The following is a 14,804-nucleotide window of genomic DNA, read 5'->3' on the forward strand; positions in this document are numbered from 1 at the left end:
GGCAATATCTTCCTTTAAATTTTTCTGTTAAGTTACATAGCATTATGTCTAGAATAGTGCTTTTGTAAAAAGAATTATATATTATCTATCTATCTATCTATCTATCTATCTATCTATCTATCTATCATTGGGAAAATTTGAACACTAGGTGATTTGATGTCATTTAAGAGTCATTTATTAACTTAAAATATTTTTAAAAATTGTAATGTTTATTTATCTTTCAGAAAGAAAATGAGCGGAGGAGGGGCAGAGAGAGAGGGAGGCACAGAATCTGAAACAGGCTCCAGGCTCTGAGCTGTCAGCACAGAGCCCAAATGTGGGGCTCGAGCTCACAAGCCATGAGATCATGACCCAAGCTGAAGTCGGCCGCTTAACAAATTGAACCACCCAGGCACCCCTACTGAAAAATTTTTGAGTGTGGTCATGTATTTTAAAAGTCCTTAATTTGGGGGCAACTGGGTGGCTCAGTCGGTTAAGTATCTGACTCTGGATCTCAGCTCAGGTCTCTCACAACCCTGAGTTGTGAGTGCAGGACCCACATTGGGCTCTATGCTGGGCATACAGCCTGAAGCCTACTTAAAAAAAAGAAAAAAAGTCATTATCTTTTAGAAATAAATACTGAAGTATTTACTAAGAAATGTTATTATGTCTTAGATTTGCTTACAAATAATCCAGTGAGGACATGAAGACAGTGGGTGGGAGTATGGATGAAACAAGACTGACTATAAATGTGAAGTTGATAGGTTAATATTGGTTCAATATAATGTTCCATTTCTTTAAGTTTGAAATTTTTCATAATAAAGATTAAAGTAAACTAAAATATATTTACATATATGTTCTATGTGCATAGAAAAACAAAATCTAAAGGACATGTTTCAAACTGTTAACCCTGAGGATCTCTGGAGTAGAGAATTGGAGTGAGTGAAAGGAAGGGAAATTTATGTTTTTCACTTTATGCACTTTGAGATTTTTACAGTGAACATACAATTTTTAATTAGAAAAAATAATGAGGGGTGCCTGGGTAACTCAGTCAGTTAAGCATCCAACTCCTGATTTCAGCTCAGGTCATGAACCTGAGGTTGTGAGACTGAGCCCCATGGCAAGCTCTGTAATGAACAAGGAGCCTGCTCAAGATTCTCTCCTTCTGCCCCTTTCTTCTGCTTGTGCCTACTCTCTGAAAAATAAGAAAAAAGAAAAAAAAACAATGAAAAATTAAAATGTATGATTGCTTTTTTACATTTAATTCTTTTAATTAGTTATACATTATAGAAAATTTTCAAAAGTATAAAATTTTAAGGAGAGTCAAATATTGCTAGAAATTTATGGAAGGAGAAGCATGTAAAAAATGTTGTGAAGCTAAACTTGAGAATCTTCTTATATACAACTTGATACAGATCTTATGGCTTTTAAAAGCAACTAAAATAACCCAACTGCATGGACTCATCCATTAGATTTATATTTCTTGAAGGCATCAGAATAATGCTGAGCAAGTCACCTACTGGAAATTTAAACAATGATCTGGAAGGGTGACTTTACCTCAGGCTCAGTTCTTGAAATTTGAGTCTTAGAAAAATACTTATTCTATTCGTAACCACTAGGGCTCAGTGTCTTCTTTAAAATGTGAAATTAATGCATTTTAGAAAACAAAATAATCACAACACTTACTTTCAATTGATACTGAATAGAAAAGAGACTGTCTTTGTAATAGTCCCTGATCTTAAAATATTCTAGGGAAATTTTGAAAGAAGGGGATGGGTCATCATTAAGACACTTCTTTTATTTTCCTTTCTCCTGAGATGAGTGAGGGGAATTTTTTTGTATATTAAAAAGAAAACTAGAGGTGCCTAGGTACCTCAGTTGGTTGAGCACCCAACTCTTGATTTCGGCTCAGGTCATAAACCGAGGGTCATGGGATCAAGCCCTGCATTGGGCTCTGCACTAGCGTGCAGCCTGCTTGAGATTCTCTCTCTCTCTCTCTCTCTCTCTCTCTGCTCCTCTCCCCCCTGCTTGCATTCTCTCTCTCTCAGAAAGAAAGAAAGAAAGAAAGAAAGAAAGAAAGAAAGAAAGAAAGAAAGAGAAAGAAAGAAAGAAAGAAAGAAAGAGAAAGAAAGAAGAAAAGTAAGGAAAAAGAGAAAACTATATTGCCCTAGAGATGGATTTAAGTTTTTAGTCATTATTTGAATTTCTTCTTTTAAAGTGTTTCCTATATTGTGATAGCCAAACTCACTGAGAAGAACTGAGCAGAATTGAACCTCCCATCATATGACTGTGGGTAAATTGAGGCAAGTAGGTAGGGGCTCTGCATTTAGATGGCTGGCACTTTCTCTTTCCTTATTTGTAGGCAGCCTTTCAACATAGAACTTCATATTTTTAGATTTCCAAGGGACTTCAAGGTAAACACAACTATTCGAATACACTTTATGGGGTGTTCAAATAGTTCTGCTGCCGAGTGGAAACCTTTCGGTTCTCACAGTGAATCTCTCATGTTAGCAAGCTTAAAGGTTTGTCACATCTATCAATAGTACTGACAACCTTGTCCTGTAAATACCCTTCCCCCAAAGCAGCATTTTAGGAAGTAATTATGTTCCTCTTTTCGTATTCCTGTGCTGACATAAAGAGAAGAGAAGGTCTGCAAATACTTTCTCTGTGACAAGACAGTGTTAGAGAGGCAGCATGCACCCCCACTTGCCCTGACTCCCCTCCCAAGGGAAAGAAGTCTGGCGGATCAGACCGGGCAGTTATCAGGCCACGCTCTCTACTCAGTGGCATACTCAGAGCCACTGCACACGTGATGCGTGTCCTCTCACTAGTATGGCACAAAAGTGCTCATCTGGTCTGTGGGCACAGCTAGCAGGGCCTGCCCTTGCCAAGGCCACCAGGTGTCTATTCTCTCTCGGCATGAAGAGTGGGGATGTGCTCTGCAGGTCTGCCGTCTTCCTTTGAGATGGGTGGTGAGAGGCCTCCATCCCCAGGCTGGCCCTGACCAGAACGTCTTCTGATATTTCATTCCCTCTGTCAACCCATCTTTTGTCTGTTCATCAAACAGGATCCTGGGGAAGAAGAGGCGGGGGGAGGTGAGTAAAAGAATGCATGTACAGAATCTCATCACAAACCCTCCAATAGCAATTTATACAGGGAATCACAATATACCCTAGAAACTCATATTGCCTTCACATATAGAAATAGTTCCACAATGTAGACTATGCCCAGTTCTGGCAACATCCGTGCAGATTCACAAGTGACTCCATCAGGGCTTGCCTTTAGCACAGCAGGTGCCTTCCCTTCCCTGGGTGATGTGAGTAAACAAGTACTTCTTTGGTTTTCCCTTAGATCTCTCTAATGGTCAACTTACTGATACGTGCATTTAGTTTTAAGATTTTGAGGAATAATTGCATGAGAAAAGATTTTCAGAGGAAGGTTTTTTTTTGTTTGGTTTGGTTTTTTTGTTTTGTTTCTTGTTTTGTTTTTTTAGTTTACCCCCACATCTCCTGACAGAATAATCTGTTTATAATAGAGCACTGTAGTGTTCTACAATTAGGATTACCAGATTTAGTAAAAACAAAACAAGATGCTCAGCTAAATTTGAAAAATTTTTAACATTTTTTATTTATTTTTGAGAGATGGAGAGAGAGTATGAGTAAGGGAAGGGCACACAGAGAGGGGGACACAGAATCTGAAGCAGGTTCCAGGCTCCGAGCTGTCAACACAGAGCCCAATGCAGGACTTAAACTCACAAACTGTGAGATTATGACCTGAGCCAAAGTCCAGGTGCCCCTGAATTGAATAAAAAATACTATATTTAGTATAAATATGTCCTATGCAATATTAGGTTGCATACATTTACTTTGTGGGACATACTTACACTAAAAATTATTTGTGTTTACCTGATATTCGTATTTAACTGGATACCCTGTATTTTATTTATAGGGTTCTATACAGGCAACCCTATCTATAGTAGGGTTTGTTCTCCATATTCATGAGTCTCTTCTATTTTGTCCTCCTCCCTGTTTTTATATTGTTTTTGTTTCCCTTCCCTTATGTTAATCTGTTTTGTCTCTTTAAGTCCTCATATGAGTGAAGTCATATGATTTTTGTCTTTTTCTGACTAATTTCTCTTAGCATAATGCCCTCCAGTTCCATCCACATAGTTGCAAACGGCAAGATTTCATTCTTTTTGATTGCCAAGTAATACTCCATTGTGTGTGTATATATGTGTGTGTGTGTGTGTGTGTGTGTGTGTATCTATATCTATACATCTATATCTATATCTATCCCACATCATCTTTATCCATTTATCTACTGGTGGACATTTGGGCTCTTTCCATACTTTGGCTATTGTTGATAGTTCTGCCATAAACATTGGGGTGCATGTGTCCCTTCGAAACAGCACACCTGTATCCCTTGGATAAATGGCTAGTAGTGCAATTTCTGGGTCGTAGAGTAGTTCTATTTTTACTTTTTTGAGGAACCTCCATACTGTTTTCCAGAGTGGCTGCACCAGCTTGCATTCTCATAAATTTTTTTAATGTTTATTTATTTTTGACAGAGAGAGAGACAGAGCATGAGTGGGGAGGGACAGAGAGAGAGGGAGACAGAATCTGAAGCAGGCTCCAGGCTCTCAGCTGTCAGCACAGAGCCCAACACGGGGCTTGAACTCACAAACCATGAGATCATGACCTGAGCCAAAGTCGGACACCCAATTGACTGAGGCACCCAGGTGCCCCGAAGCCAAAGATCTTTTAAAAGCCCAGATGTTTATTAAATAACTTCTTCTTTATCTTTAGGCAATTAATATTCTCTCCTTCTTTCCTTTCTTCAGCAAATGTTTAGTAAGCATTGACTACATGCCAGATACTGTGTGTGTGTGTGTGTGTGTGTGTGTGTGTGTGTGTGCTGGAATAAGAAAACAAGGAAGTCAGAGAAAAAAATTAAATATAAATAATATTTTTAAATGATGATGAAAATAAAACGGGTGACATGATAAAGAATGTCTGAGTGGAGCTGGCTGCCTTAGCTCCAACTATCAGGGAAGTCCCCCCAAAGAGGTACATTTCACTTGAGTCCTGGGGAAAAAGAAAGATGCAGACATAAGAAGGTTTCATAAAAATCAGCTATAAGCAGAAGGAACCATAAATATAGGAACCATGGTATATTAATTTTCTATGGATGCTGTAACAAACTACTATCATCTTGATGGTTTACAACAACAGAACTAATTTTCTCAAAGTTCTAGAGGCCAGAAGTCTGAAAACAACGTGTTGGCATGGCCACACTCCCTCTGAAGTCACCAGGAGAGAATCCACTCCTTGCCTCCCTCAGTTTCTGGTAACTGCCAGAATTTCTTGGTTTTTATTGGAATCGCTCCAATCTTCAAGGCCAGCATCTTCAAAGCTTCTCCTGTGTGATTGTCTGACTAATATTCCTCTCTCTCTTTCATATAAGGATACTTGTGATGGCATTGAGAGCCCATCTTAATCATATCTGTAATCCATCAATCAATCACATCCCCTTTTTGCCATATAAGATAACATCTGCAGGTTCTAGGGATTAAGATGAGGATATATTTGGTGGGTTGGTGGGGGAGGGGATAATGTTCGGCCTACCACAGTGGGTAGGAGCTCGACATGTCCTAACGGTGTGTGTGGCTGGAACAGCATGAACCAAGGGAGAGGCACAATGAAGAGGAGAGGTAGACAGGGCCTGTGGGCCCAGGTAAAGGAGACAGGTTTTACTTTAATGGCAATGGGCAGCCAGTGAGGGGTTTTAAGCAAAGAGCGACAAGATTTACATTTTAAAAGCATTTCTCTGGTCACTTTGTAGAGGCTGGACAGTAATAGGGGCAAGAGCTAAAGGAAATGAAATTGTTAGAGCTGTGTCTCCTACCAGAGAAGGGCAGGTTGAAGCACTGGTAGCTTAGATTTGGGGAAGAGCAGGGGAGGGACATTTGGGACAGAGGGAATAGATTCTGGAGACAGAACCATGAGGATTTACTGATACATTAGATAAGGGGGTGGGGGAAGAGAATATCATTCAATTCTCCTAGGTTTGGGGCTAAATGCTAATAAAAAGCCAAATGTTGTTGTTTGATGAAACTGGGTAAGAATCTCCAGTCTCCTCTGCAAAGAGGATTTCACACAGAGTTAAGAAAAGAAGGTTTTGTTTTGTCCTAAAATCCATTTGATAAAGTAAGCATGCTTTTGGGGAAAGAAATATTCTTTTTCTTCCTTCCAAAATTGAGTCTTAACAAAGGCATCACACTTCAGAGCACGGTTAAAAAGAATGAGAGCAGCGCTGTTACAAAGATTGATGACGACTTGATGTGCACCTGTTAAAGCTGCGAACTTCTCGCCTTCTGGGTCAGGTTCACTTGGCAGGTGGCATCTTTCACGTCCAGAGTGAAGAGTGGTTCAGCAACCAGGAAATCCTGTGTACAATGATGTTTTCCACCACAAGGTGTTCATCAATAAAGAGTGGATGGCAACAAATCAATTGCTTTGTTGCAAGTTGGGCAGAGATAAGAGTGATGGGGAGAACTCCTATCAGGTGTGGGAGTTAGTTCTTGTCTGTGTTCTGTCACCAAAGACCAGTGACCCATGACCACTGCAAGTCATTCCATCCTTCCGGCCTCAGTTCCCTCAACTGTAAGGGGTAAGAGTTGTTGAGAAAGTCAAATGAAATAATGAAAGTGCCAGAAACAATGCGATCTAACTACAACTTGTCTATATGATATCGTATCATATATCACACCATGTTGTATTATATATTTTATCATATCTGATTCCTCTAAAGCTCCTTGTACTTAATTGTTGCAGTACTTTTTTTAGTCAAATTTAATTAAACAGGTATAAACAACATGGCCATAAACCAGGTAGATTTGTTTGGCAAGTGCTGAGGAATTGATCATTACAGATTGGTACCGTGGTTTCCTGACTCACATGCATGTGTCCTTTATCTGAAGAGAAAATGGCCAGCCCAGCTGCCCTCAGTCTAACACAAAGGATTTCAGCCTAAAACATGATACATGAGGGTCAAGTAATCTCAAATATGTTGTAGGTGACTTCATTAAAATATCAAAGTATTAATGAAGGTCACTTGCAGCCCAGTTTTAGGAGAAAGAGTATTCATTATTTCCAAAGGCAAGTTGTTGTGTGAATTTGTCTGACTGAAAGAATAAAAAGTTTCATATGGTTAGAAAAAAAGTTTCATATCATTCTTGATGATTTTATTTGTATAAAATAACTTATTGTTTCAGGTTTTTATCAAGTAGATTTGAAGAGATAACTGTGACTGACTGGACTCCGCCATGTCTGTGGCTACCCTGAGATCCCACAGTTTGATGTTGGAGAAAAGATAGAATTCTATGTCCTTCATATACAACATCATTTAAGAACAATAAAACATGAAGAATAAACTAAAATGAAATTTGATTTTCTCCACAACCTGTGTCATTAAGATTGTTCACATAATTAAAAAGGTAGATTTAGGGGCCCCTTCGTGGCTTAGTCAGTTGAGTGACCAACTCTTTTTTTTTTTTTTTTCAACGTTTATTTATTTTTGGGACAGAGAGAGACAGAGCATGAACGGGGGAGGGGCAGAGAGAGAGGGAGACACAGAATCGGAAACAGGCTCCAGGCTCTGAGCCATCAGCCCAGAGCCTGACGCGGGGCTCGAACTCCCGGACCCCGAGATCGTGACCTGGCTGAAGTCGGACGCTTAACCGACTGCGCCACCCAGGCGCCCCTCCAACTCTTGATTTTAGCTCAGGTCATGGTCTCATAATTGTGAGATCAAACCCTGCATCAGGCTCCACACTGAACATGGGGCCTGTTTAAGATTCTCTCTCTCTCCCTCTCTCTCTGACCCTTCCCTGCTTGCTTTCTCTCTCCTCAAAAAAAAAAAAAAAAAAAAAAATAGACCTGTTTTTAAAGTTAGATTTATAAGCTAATATTCTAAAACATATGTTGTCTAAATTCACTAATTCATAAATGGGTTACCTTTTAAATATTTCCCATCTTATCTAGGAGCTATTGTCACATCTTTTTATATTTCTTTTCAAAAGTCCAAACTCTATCTTCCTTTTTGTTTTCATATGGTCATCTGTTTTGATTAAAAAGATGAAATGTCATACTTAATTTAAAATCGGTATGTTCTGAGGCCATGCTGCAGACAGATCTGGACTTGGACTTATAGTACAGTCCAACAGAGCATCCTTCCAAAAATATACCTTCAAAAATAATTTATCATAACTATGGCTTTAATAACAGGTTTGTGTGTGTGTGTGAATATTACATGTCAAAGTCCATCAATTTTATTAGCCAAGCCAGGATAGAATGTTATTGAAGAACTGATAAAGATATTTATAATAATTGTAACTGGTAGAAATAAATGGCAAAGCTCTGATTCAGTTTGGTCTTCATGTAATTATACAAAGTAGGAACCCCTTGGGTCATCTTGTCTATTTCCATGGTATTAAAGGTAACTGGACAGTATCTGGTGTCTTTTGCATCTATTTTAAAAATAAGGTAGATTGGGAAATATAAATAGAGAATAGGAGTAACCAGCAGCTTTTTAAAAATTCTATCAAGTAGTCTAGACTCACAGAACGGTGCCCAGCCTGGTTCAGAGACATAATCACATTCTACTTAATAAACCAATGCAGATAAAAAAAAATCTACTCTGATCATGAGACCATTATTTATCCACATATTCCCACACCTTCAGAGAAATCACAAAGGTTTTCATGATAATCATCCACTATAAAAGAAAACGTAGCCTGACTTTCTACATATTTCATAAGATTCATGTTGGAAAGGAAGCCCTTAAGCATTTGTTACACCTGGCAAATTCTGCCTAGGGACCCTCTAGAATATTATCTGATAAGTGTGGTATCCATGAGGTCTGTGTCTAGGTCTGTGAACCCTGAACCATGCCCTTGATCCCCACATAGGTGGGCATGACTAGAGGGCATCATTATCTCTGACCTTATGAGTCAGTTTATTTTTCCAGATGTATAAGGAAAGAGGTACTTTTTCCAGAAGTTTCTCGTTTTCTAGAAGCTCGGCTCCTTATTTATATCAATATCCCCTTCAGAGTGAATGGTCTTCCGGTTATAAATCCTGGAATGTCACTGTTAAACTATTTCCCCAAAGATCTCTATCTCTTCAAGCCCAGAACTAACCCACTCACACCCCTCCCATGGATGTTGCTTCCCCGCTCCTCTACATAGTCTTTGGTCAGGTAGGGAAAACTCTCAAGCTAGTGCTTCTCAAACTTCAGTGTGTACCAAATCACCTGGAAAATTAGGACATTGCCACCAGAGATTCTGATTCATTAAGCCCAGCTTTAGGTCTGAGAATGTACATTTCCATCAAGCTCACAAATCACATTTTGAGTAACCTGCTTTAAGTCACAGTAGCATCTGAATTGCTGAGCTTCAAATTTCCATCCCCTCAGTCACCATTTACTTTGCTCCAGCAGAGGAGCCTTTCCTCTATCCATAATGATTCCCACCTCTTCTGGGTGTTAATGATCTAATTTGCCATGACGGTGCCATTATTCATCATGCCATTTGAATACTATAGCTCCATCTGAACTGGTGAATGGAAGCTTCATCCAAACTTTGATCATTGGGTACTTGAATTGCCATTTTTCCACAAGCCTCGTACAGGGCTATCTTAGTGGAGTTCTCCATCAACTCTATCACTGGAGGAGCACAGGTCCTTTAGCTGCAGCTAGACTCAGAGTGGTCACCTTGCTCAAACTTTCACCTATACTATTTGCTATGGTCTGAATATTTGTGTCCCCCCACCCTGCCAAGATTCATATGACACATAATCCCCAAGGTGATGGTATTAGGTGATGGGCCTTTGCGAGGTGATTCAATCATACGGCAGAACCTTCATAAGTGGGATTAATGCTGGGGCACCTGGATGGCTCAGTCAGTTAAGCATCCAACTCTTGATCTTGACTCAGGTCATGATCTCACCATTCATGAGTTCAAGTCCTATGTCAGGCTCTGCCTGACAGTATGAAGTCTGCTTGGGATTCTCTCCCTCCTCTCTCTCTGCCCCTCCCTGCTCATGCTCACTCTCTCTCTCTCCCTCTCTCTCTCTCTCTCAAAATAAATAAACTTTAAAAAATGAGATTATTGCTTTCATAGCAGAGACCCCACAGAGCTCCCTATCCCTCCTGCCATATGAGAATACAACACAAATCTGTGACCAGGAAGAGGCCTCTCACCCAGCAACCATGCTAGCACCCTGATCTTGAACTTCTAGCCTCCACAACTGTGAGAAATACATCTTTGTTGTTTATATGCTACCAAGTTTATGGTATTTTATTTTAGCACCCCAAACAGACTAAGATATCATTATATCCTCTTTTACACATAACTCCTGCTGAATGGACAATGGGCTCCATAACTTCTCATCACAATTCATTAGGGAAGAAATGAACATTTGACTCAAAGAAAGAGAGGTCCACAGAGAAACCTGAGCTGATTAGATCCCTTTGTTCTATTTTATTGTTGTTTTTAGAGATTTTATTTTTTAGAGCAGTTTTAGGTTCACAGCAAAATTGAAAAGAAGGTACAGAGATCTGCCACATACCTGCTGCCCCCACACATGCATAGCCTCTCCATTATCAATGTACCACACCACAGTGGTATATCCATTACAACTGATAAATCTACACTGATATATCATAATCACCCAAAGTCCATAGTTTACTTTAGGGCTCATTCTTGGTGTTGTACATTCTGTGGATTTTGATAAGCACTTAATGACATGCATCAACCATTATAGTATCATATAGAGTATTTTCCTTGCCCTAAAAACCCTCTGTGTTCTGCCTATTCATACTTCTTCCTACTTTGACCCTGACAACCACTGTTCTTTTAACATCTTCATAAATTTGCATTTTCCAGGATGTCTTACAGCTGGAATCATACAGCGCTTTCATATTGCTTTATTTCACTTAGTAATATGCTTTTAAGGCTCCTCCATGTCTTTTCACAGCTTAATTGATCATTCCTTTTTAGCATTGAGTAATATCCCATTGTCTGGATGTACCACAGTTTATCCATTCACCTAATGAAGGACATCTTGGTTGCTTCCAAGTTTTGGCAGTAATGAATAAAGATGCTATAAACATCCATCTACAAGGTTTTGTGTAGACAAAACTTTTCAAATACTTTGGGCAAATGGCAAGGAACTTGATTGATGGATCATATGCTAAGAGCATGTTTAGCTTTGTAAGAAACTGCCAAAATGACTTCCAAAATGGCTGTGTGATTTTGCATTCCCACCAGCAGTGAATGAGAGTTCTTGTTACTCCATATCCTCACCAGCATTTGGTGTTGTCAAGTGTTCCAATTTTAGTCATTCTAATAGGTGATTAGTGGTATCTTATTGTTTTAATTTGGATTCCCCTAGTGTAGAGGATATTTTCATATGTTTATTTGCCATCTGTGTATCTTCTTTGGTGAGGTGTCTGTTAAGGTCTTTGGTCCATTTTTTTTCTTAGGTTGTTTATCTCTTATAGTTGAGTTTTAAGAGTGCGTTATATTTTTCAAATAATAGTCCTATATAAGATGTGCCTTTTGCAAATATTTTCTACCAGACCATCTCTTCTCTTTCATTCTCTTGATATGGTCTTTCACAAAGCAGTTTTACATTTTTAAGGAACTGAGTTTATCAATTATTTCTTTCATAGATTATACCTTTGGTGTTATATTTTACAAGTCAGGGCTATATTCAAGGTCATTAGGTTTCTTCCTGTATTATCTTTTACGATCCATTTGCAGTTACATTTTATGAAGGGTGTAAGGTCTGTGTCTAGATTTTCTTTTTTCTGTTGACTAGACATTTCTTTTTTTAATTTTAATTCCATTATAATTAATATACAGCGGTATATTACTTTCAGGTGTACAAATTATTGATTCAACAAGTTGCTACATTACTCAGTGCTCATCATGATAAGTGTACTCTTAATTCCCTTCATCTAATTCACTCATTACCCCACTTACCTCCCCTCTGGTAGCCATCAGTTTGTTCTCTATATTTAAGAATCTGTTTTTTGGTCTTTTTCCCCTTTTCTGTTTCTTAAATTCCACATGTGAGTGAAATAATATGGTATTCGTCTTTCTCTGATTTATTTCACTCAGCATTATACCCTGTAGATCCATCCACATTGTTGTAAATGGCAGGATTTTATCCTGATGGCTGATATTCCATTGTATATATAACACCTCTTATTTATCCATTCATCTATCGATGAACACTTGGGTTGATTCCACAATTTGTCTCCCACAAATAATGCTGCAAATAATGGTGCCCCTATTTTTAATTTTTTGAGGAACCTCCATACTGTTTTCCAGAGTGGCTCCACCAGTTTGCATTCCCACCAACAGTGTAAGAGGATTCCCCTTTCTCCACATCCTCACCAACACCAGTTATTTCCTGTGTTGTTAATTTTAGCCATTTTGACTGGCGTGAGGTGATATCTCATTGTAGTTTTGATTTGCATATCTCTGATGATGAGTGATATTGAGCATCTTTTCATGTGTCTGTTGGCCGGCTTTGTCTTCTTTAGAAAAATGTTTATTCCTGGCTTCTGCCCATTTTTTAACTGGATTATTTGTTTTCTGGGCATTTGGTTTTATATGGTCTTTATATATTTTGGATATATATTATATACATATAATATATATTATATATTATTATATATTTTGACCCTTTATCAGATGTGTCATTTGCAAATATCTCCTCTTATTCCATCAGTTGCCTTTTAGCTTTGTTGATTGTTTCCTTCATTGTGCAGGAGCTTTTTATTTTGATGAAGTCCCAGTAGTTTATTTTATTTTGTTTCCCTTGCCTGAGAAGAAATATCTAGTAAGAAGTTGCTATGTCAGTCTATTAGATTGCTAAGACTTCATTGGGGATTTTTGCATCTATGTTCATCAGAGATATTGGCCAATAATTTTTTTTGTAGTGTCTATAATTGGTTTTGGTATGAAAGTAATGCTGGCTTCATATAATGAAATTGGAAGTTTTCCCTCCTCTTAAATTTTTGGAACAGTTTGAGAAGAATAGATATTAATTCTTCTTTAAATATTTGGTAGTATTCACTTGTGAAGCCCTCTGGTCCTGGACTTTTGTTTTGGGGAGTTTTTGTTTTTTTTTTATAACTGCTTCTATTTCATTGCTGGTAATTGGTCTGTTAACATTTCTTATTTCTTTCTGATTCAATTTTGGAAGGTTATATGTTTCTAGGAATTTATCCATTTCTTCTGGGTAGCTCAAATTTTTGGCATATAAATTTTCTTATAATATTTTCTTATAATGCTTTGTATTTCTGTGGTGTTGGTTGTTATTTCTTCCCTTTAATTTCTGAATTGTTTATTTGAGCTCTCTCTCCTTTTTTTGATGAGTCTGGCTAAAGATGTTCAATTTTGTTGATCTTTTTTGAAAAAAAAAACAGCTCTTGGTTCTCTAATCTGTTCTATTCTGTTCTTAGTTTCTATTTCATTTATTTCTGCTCTAATACTTATTTCCTTTCTTCTTCTGGTTTTGGATTTTGTTTGTTCTTCCTTTTCTAGCTCCTTTAGATATAAGTTTAAGTTGTTTATTTGAGACTTTTCTTCTTTGTTGAGGTAGGCCTGTATTGCTATAAATTTCTCTTTAGAATAGCTTTTCTTCATCCTAAAGATTTTGGACTGTTATCATTTTCATTTGTCTCCAAGTATTTTTTTATTTCCTCTTTGACCCATTCACTGTTTAGTTTTATAACCTCCATGTATTGTGTTCTTCCCAGATTTTTTCTTGTGCTTGATTTCTAGTTTCAGGGTGTTGTGGTTGGAAAAGATGCATGGTATGACTTTGATGTTTTTAATTTGTTGAGACTGGTTTTGTGGCCTGACATGTAATCTATTCTGGAGAAAGTTCCGTGTGCACTTGAAAAGAATGTGTATTCTACTGTTTTAGGATGGAATGTTCTGAATATATGTTAGATCAATCTGGTCCAATGTGTCATTCAAAACCATCATTTCCTTCTTGATTTTCTGTTTGGATGAACTATCCACTGATGTAAGTGGAGTATTAAAGTCCCCTACTGGTATTGTATATTATTGATTACTTCCTTTATGTTTTAGCTGCTTTTTGTGTTTGGGTCTCCCATGTTGGGCACATAAATATTTACAACTGTTGTATCTTTTATTTTTGAAAGAAAGGAAGACAGAGTGTGAGCGGGCAAGGAGCAGAGAGATGGGGAGACACAGAATACAAAGCAGGCTCTAATCTCTAAGCTGTCAGGACAGAGCCTGATGTGGGGTTTGAACTCACAAACTGGGAGACCATGAACTGAGCCAAAGTTGGACGCTTAACTGACTGAGCCGCTCAGGTGCTCCTAAAGTCTATTTTGTCCGATATAAGTATTATTACCTCAGCTTTCTTTATTTACACTTCCATTTGCTTGATAAATTCTTTTCCATCCCTTTAATTTCAATCAGCATGTGTCTTTGGGTCTGAAATGAGTCTCTTGTAGGCAGCATATAGATGTGTATGTATATGTATATAGATTGATTTTGTATCCATTCCATCACCCCATGTCTTTAGATTGGAGCATTTAGTCCATTTACATTCAAAGTAATTATTGATAAGTATGCACTTATTGCTATTTTGTTACTTCTTTTAATGTTGTGTGTGTTCGTGTGTGTGTGTGTGTGTGTGTGTGTGTGTGTGTGTGTGTTTGATAGGTTGTGTGTGCATGCGAGCAGGGAAGGGGCAGAGAGAAAGGGAGACAGAGGA

Source organism: Prionailurus bengalensis, chromosome B4 (genome assembly GCF_016509475.1).
Source record: "Prionailurus bengalensis isolate Pbe53 chromosome B4, Fcat_Pben_1.1_paternal_pri, whole genome shotgun sequence".
In the NCBI taxonomy this organism is placed as follows: Eukaryota; Metazoa; Chordata; class Mammalia; order Carnivora; family Felidae; genus Prionailurus; species Prionailurus bengalensis.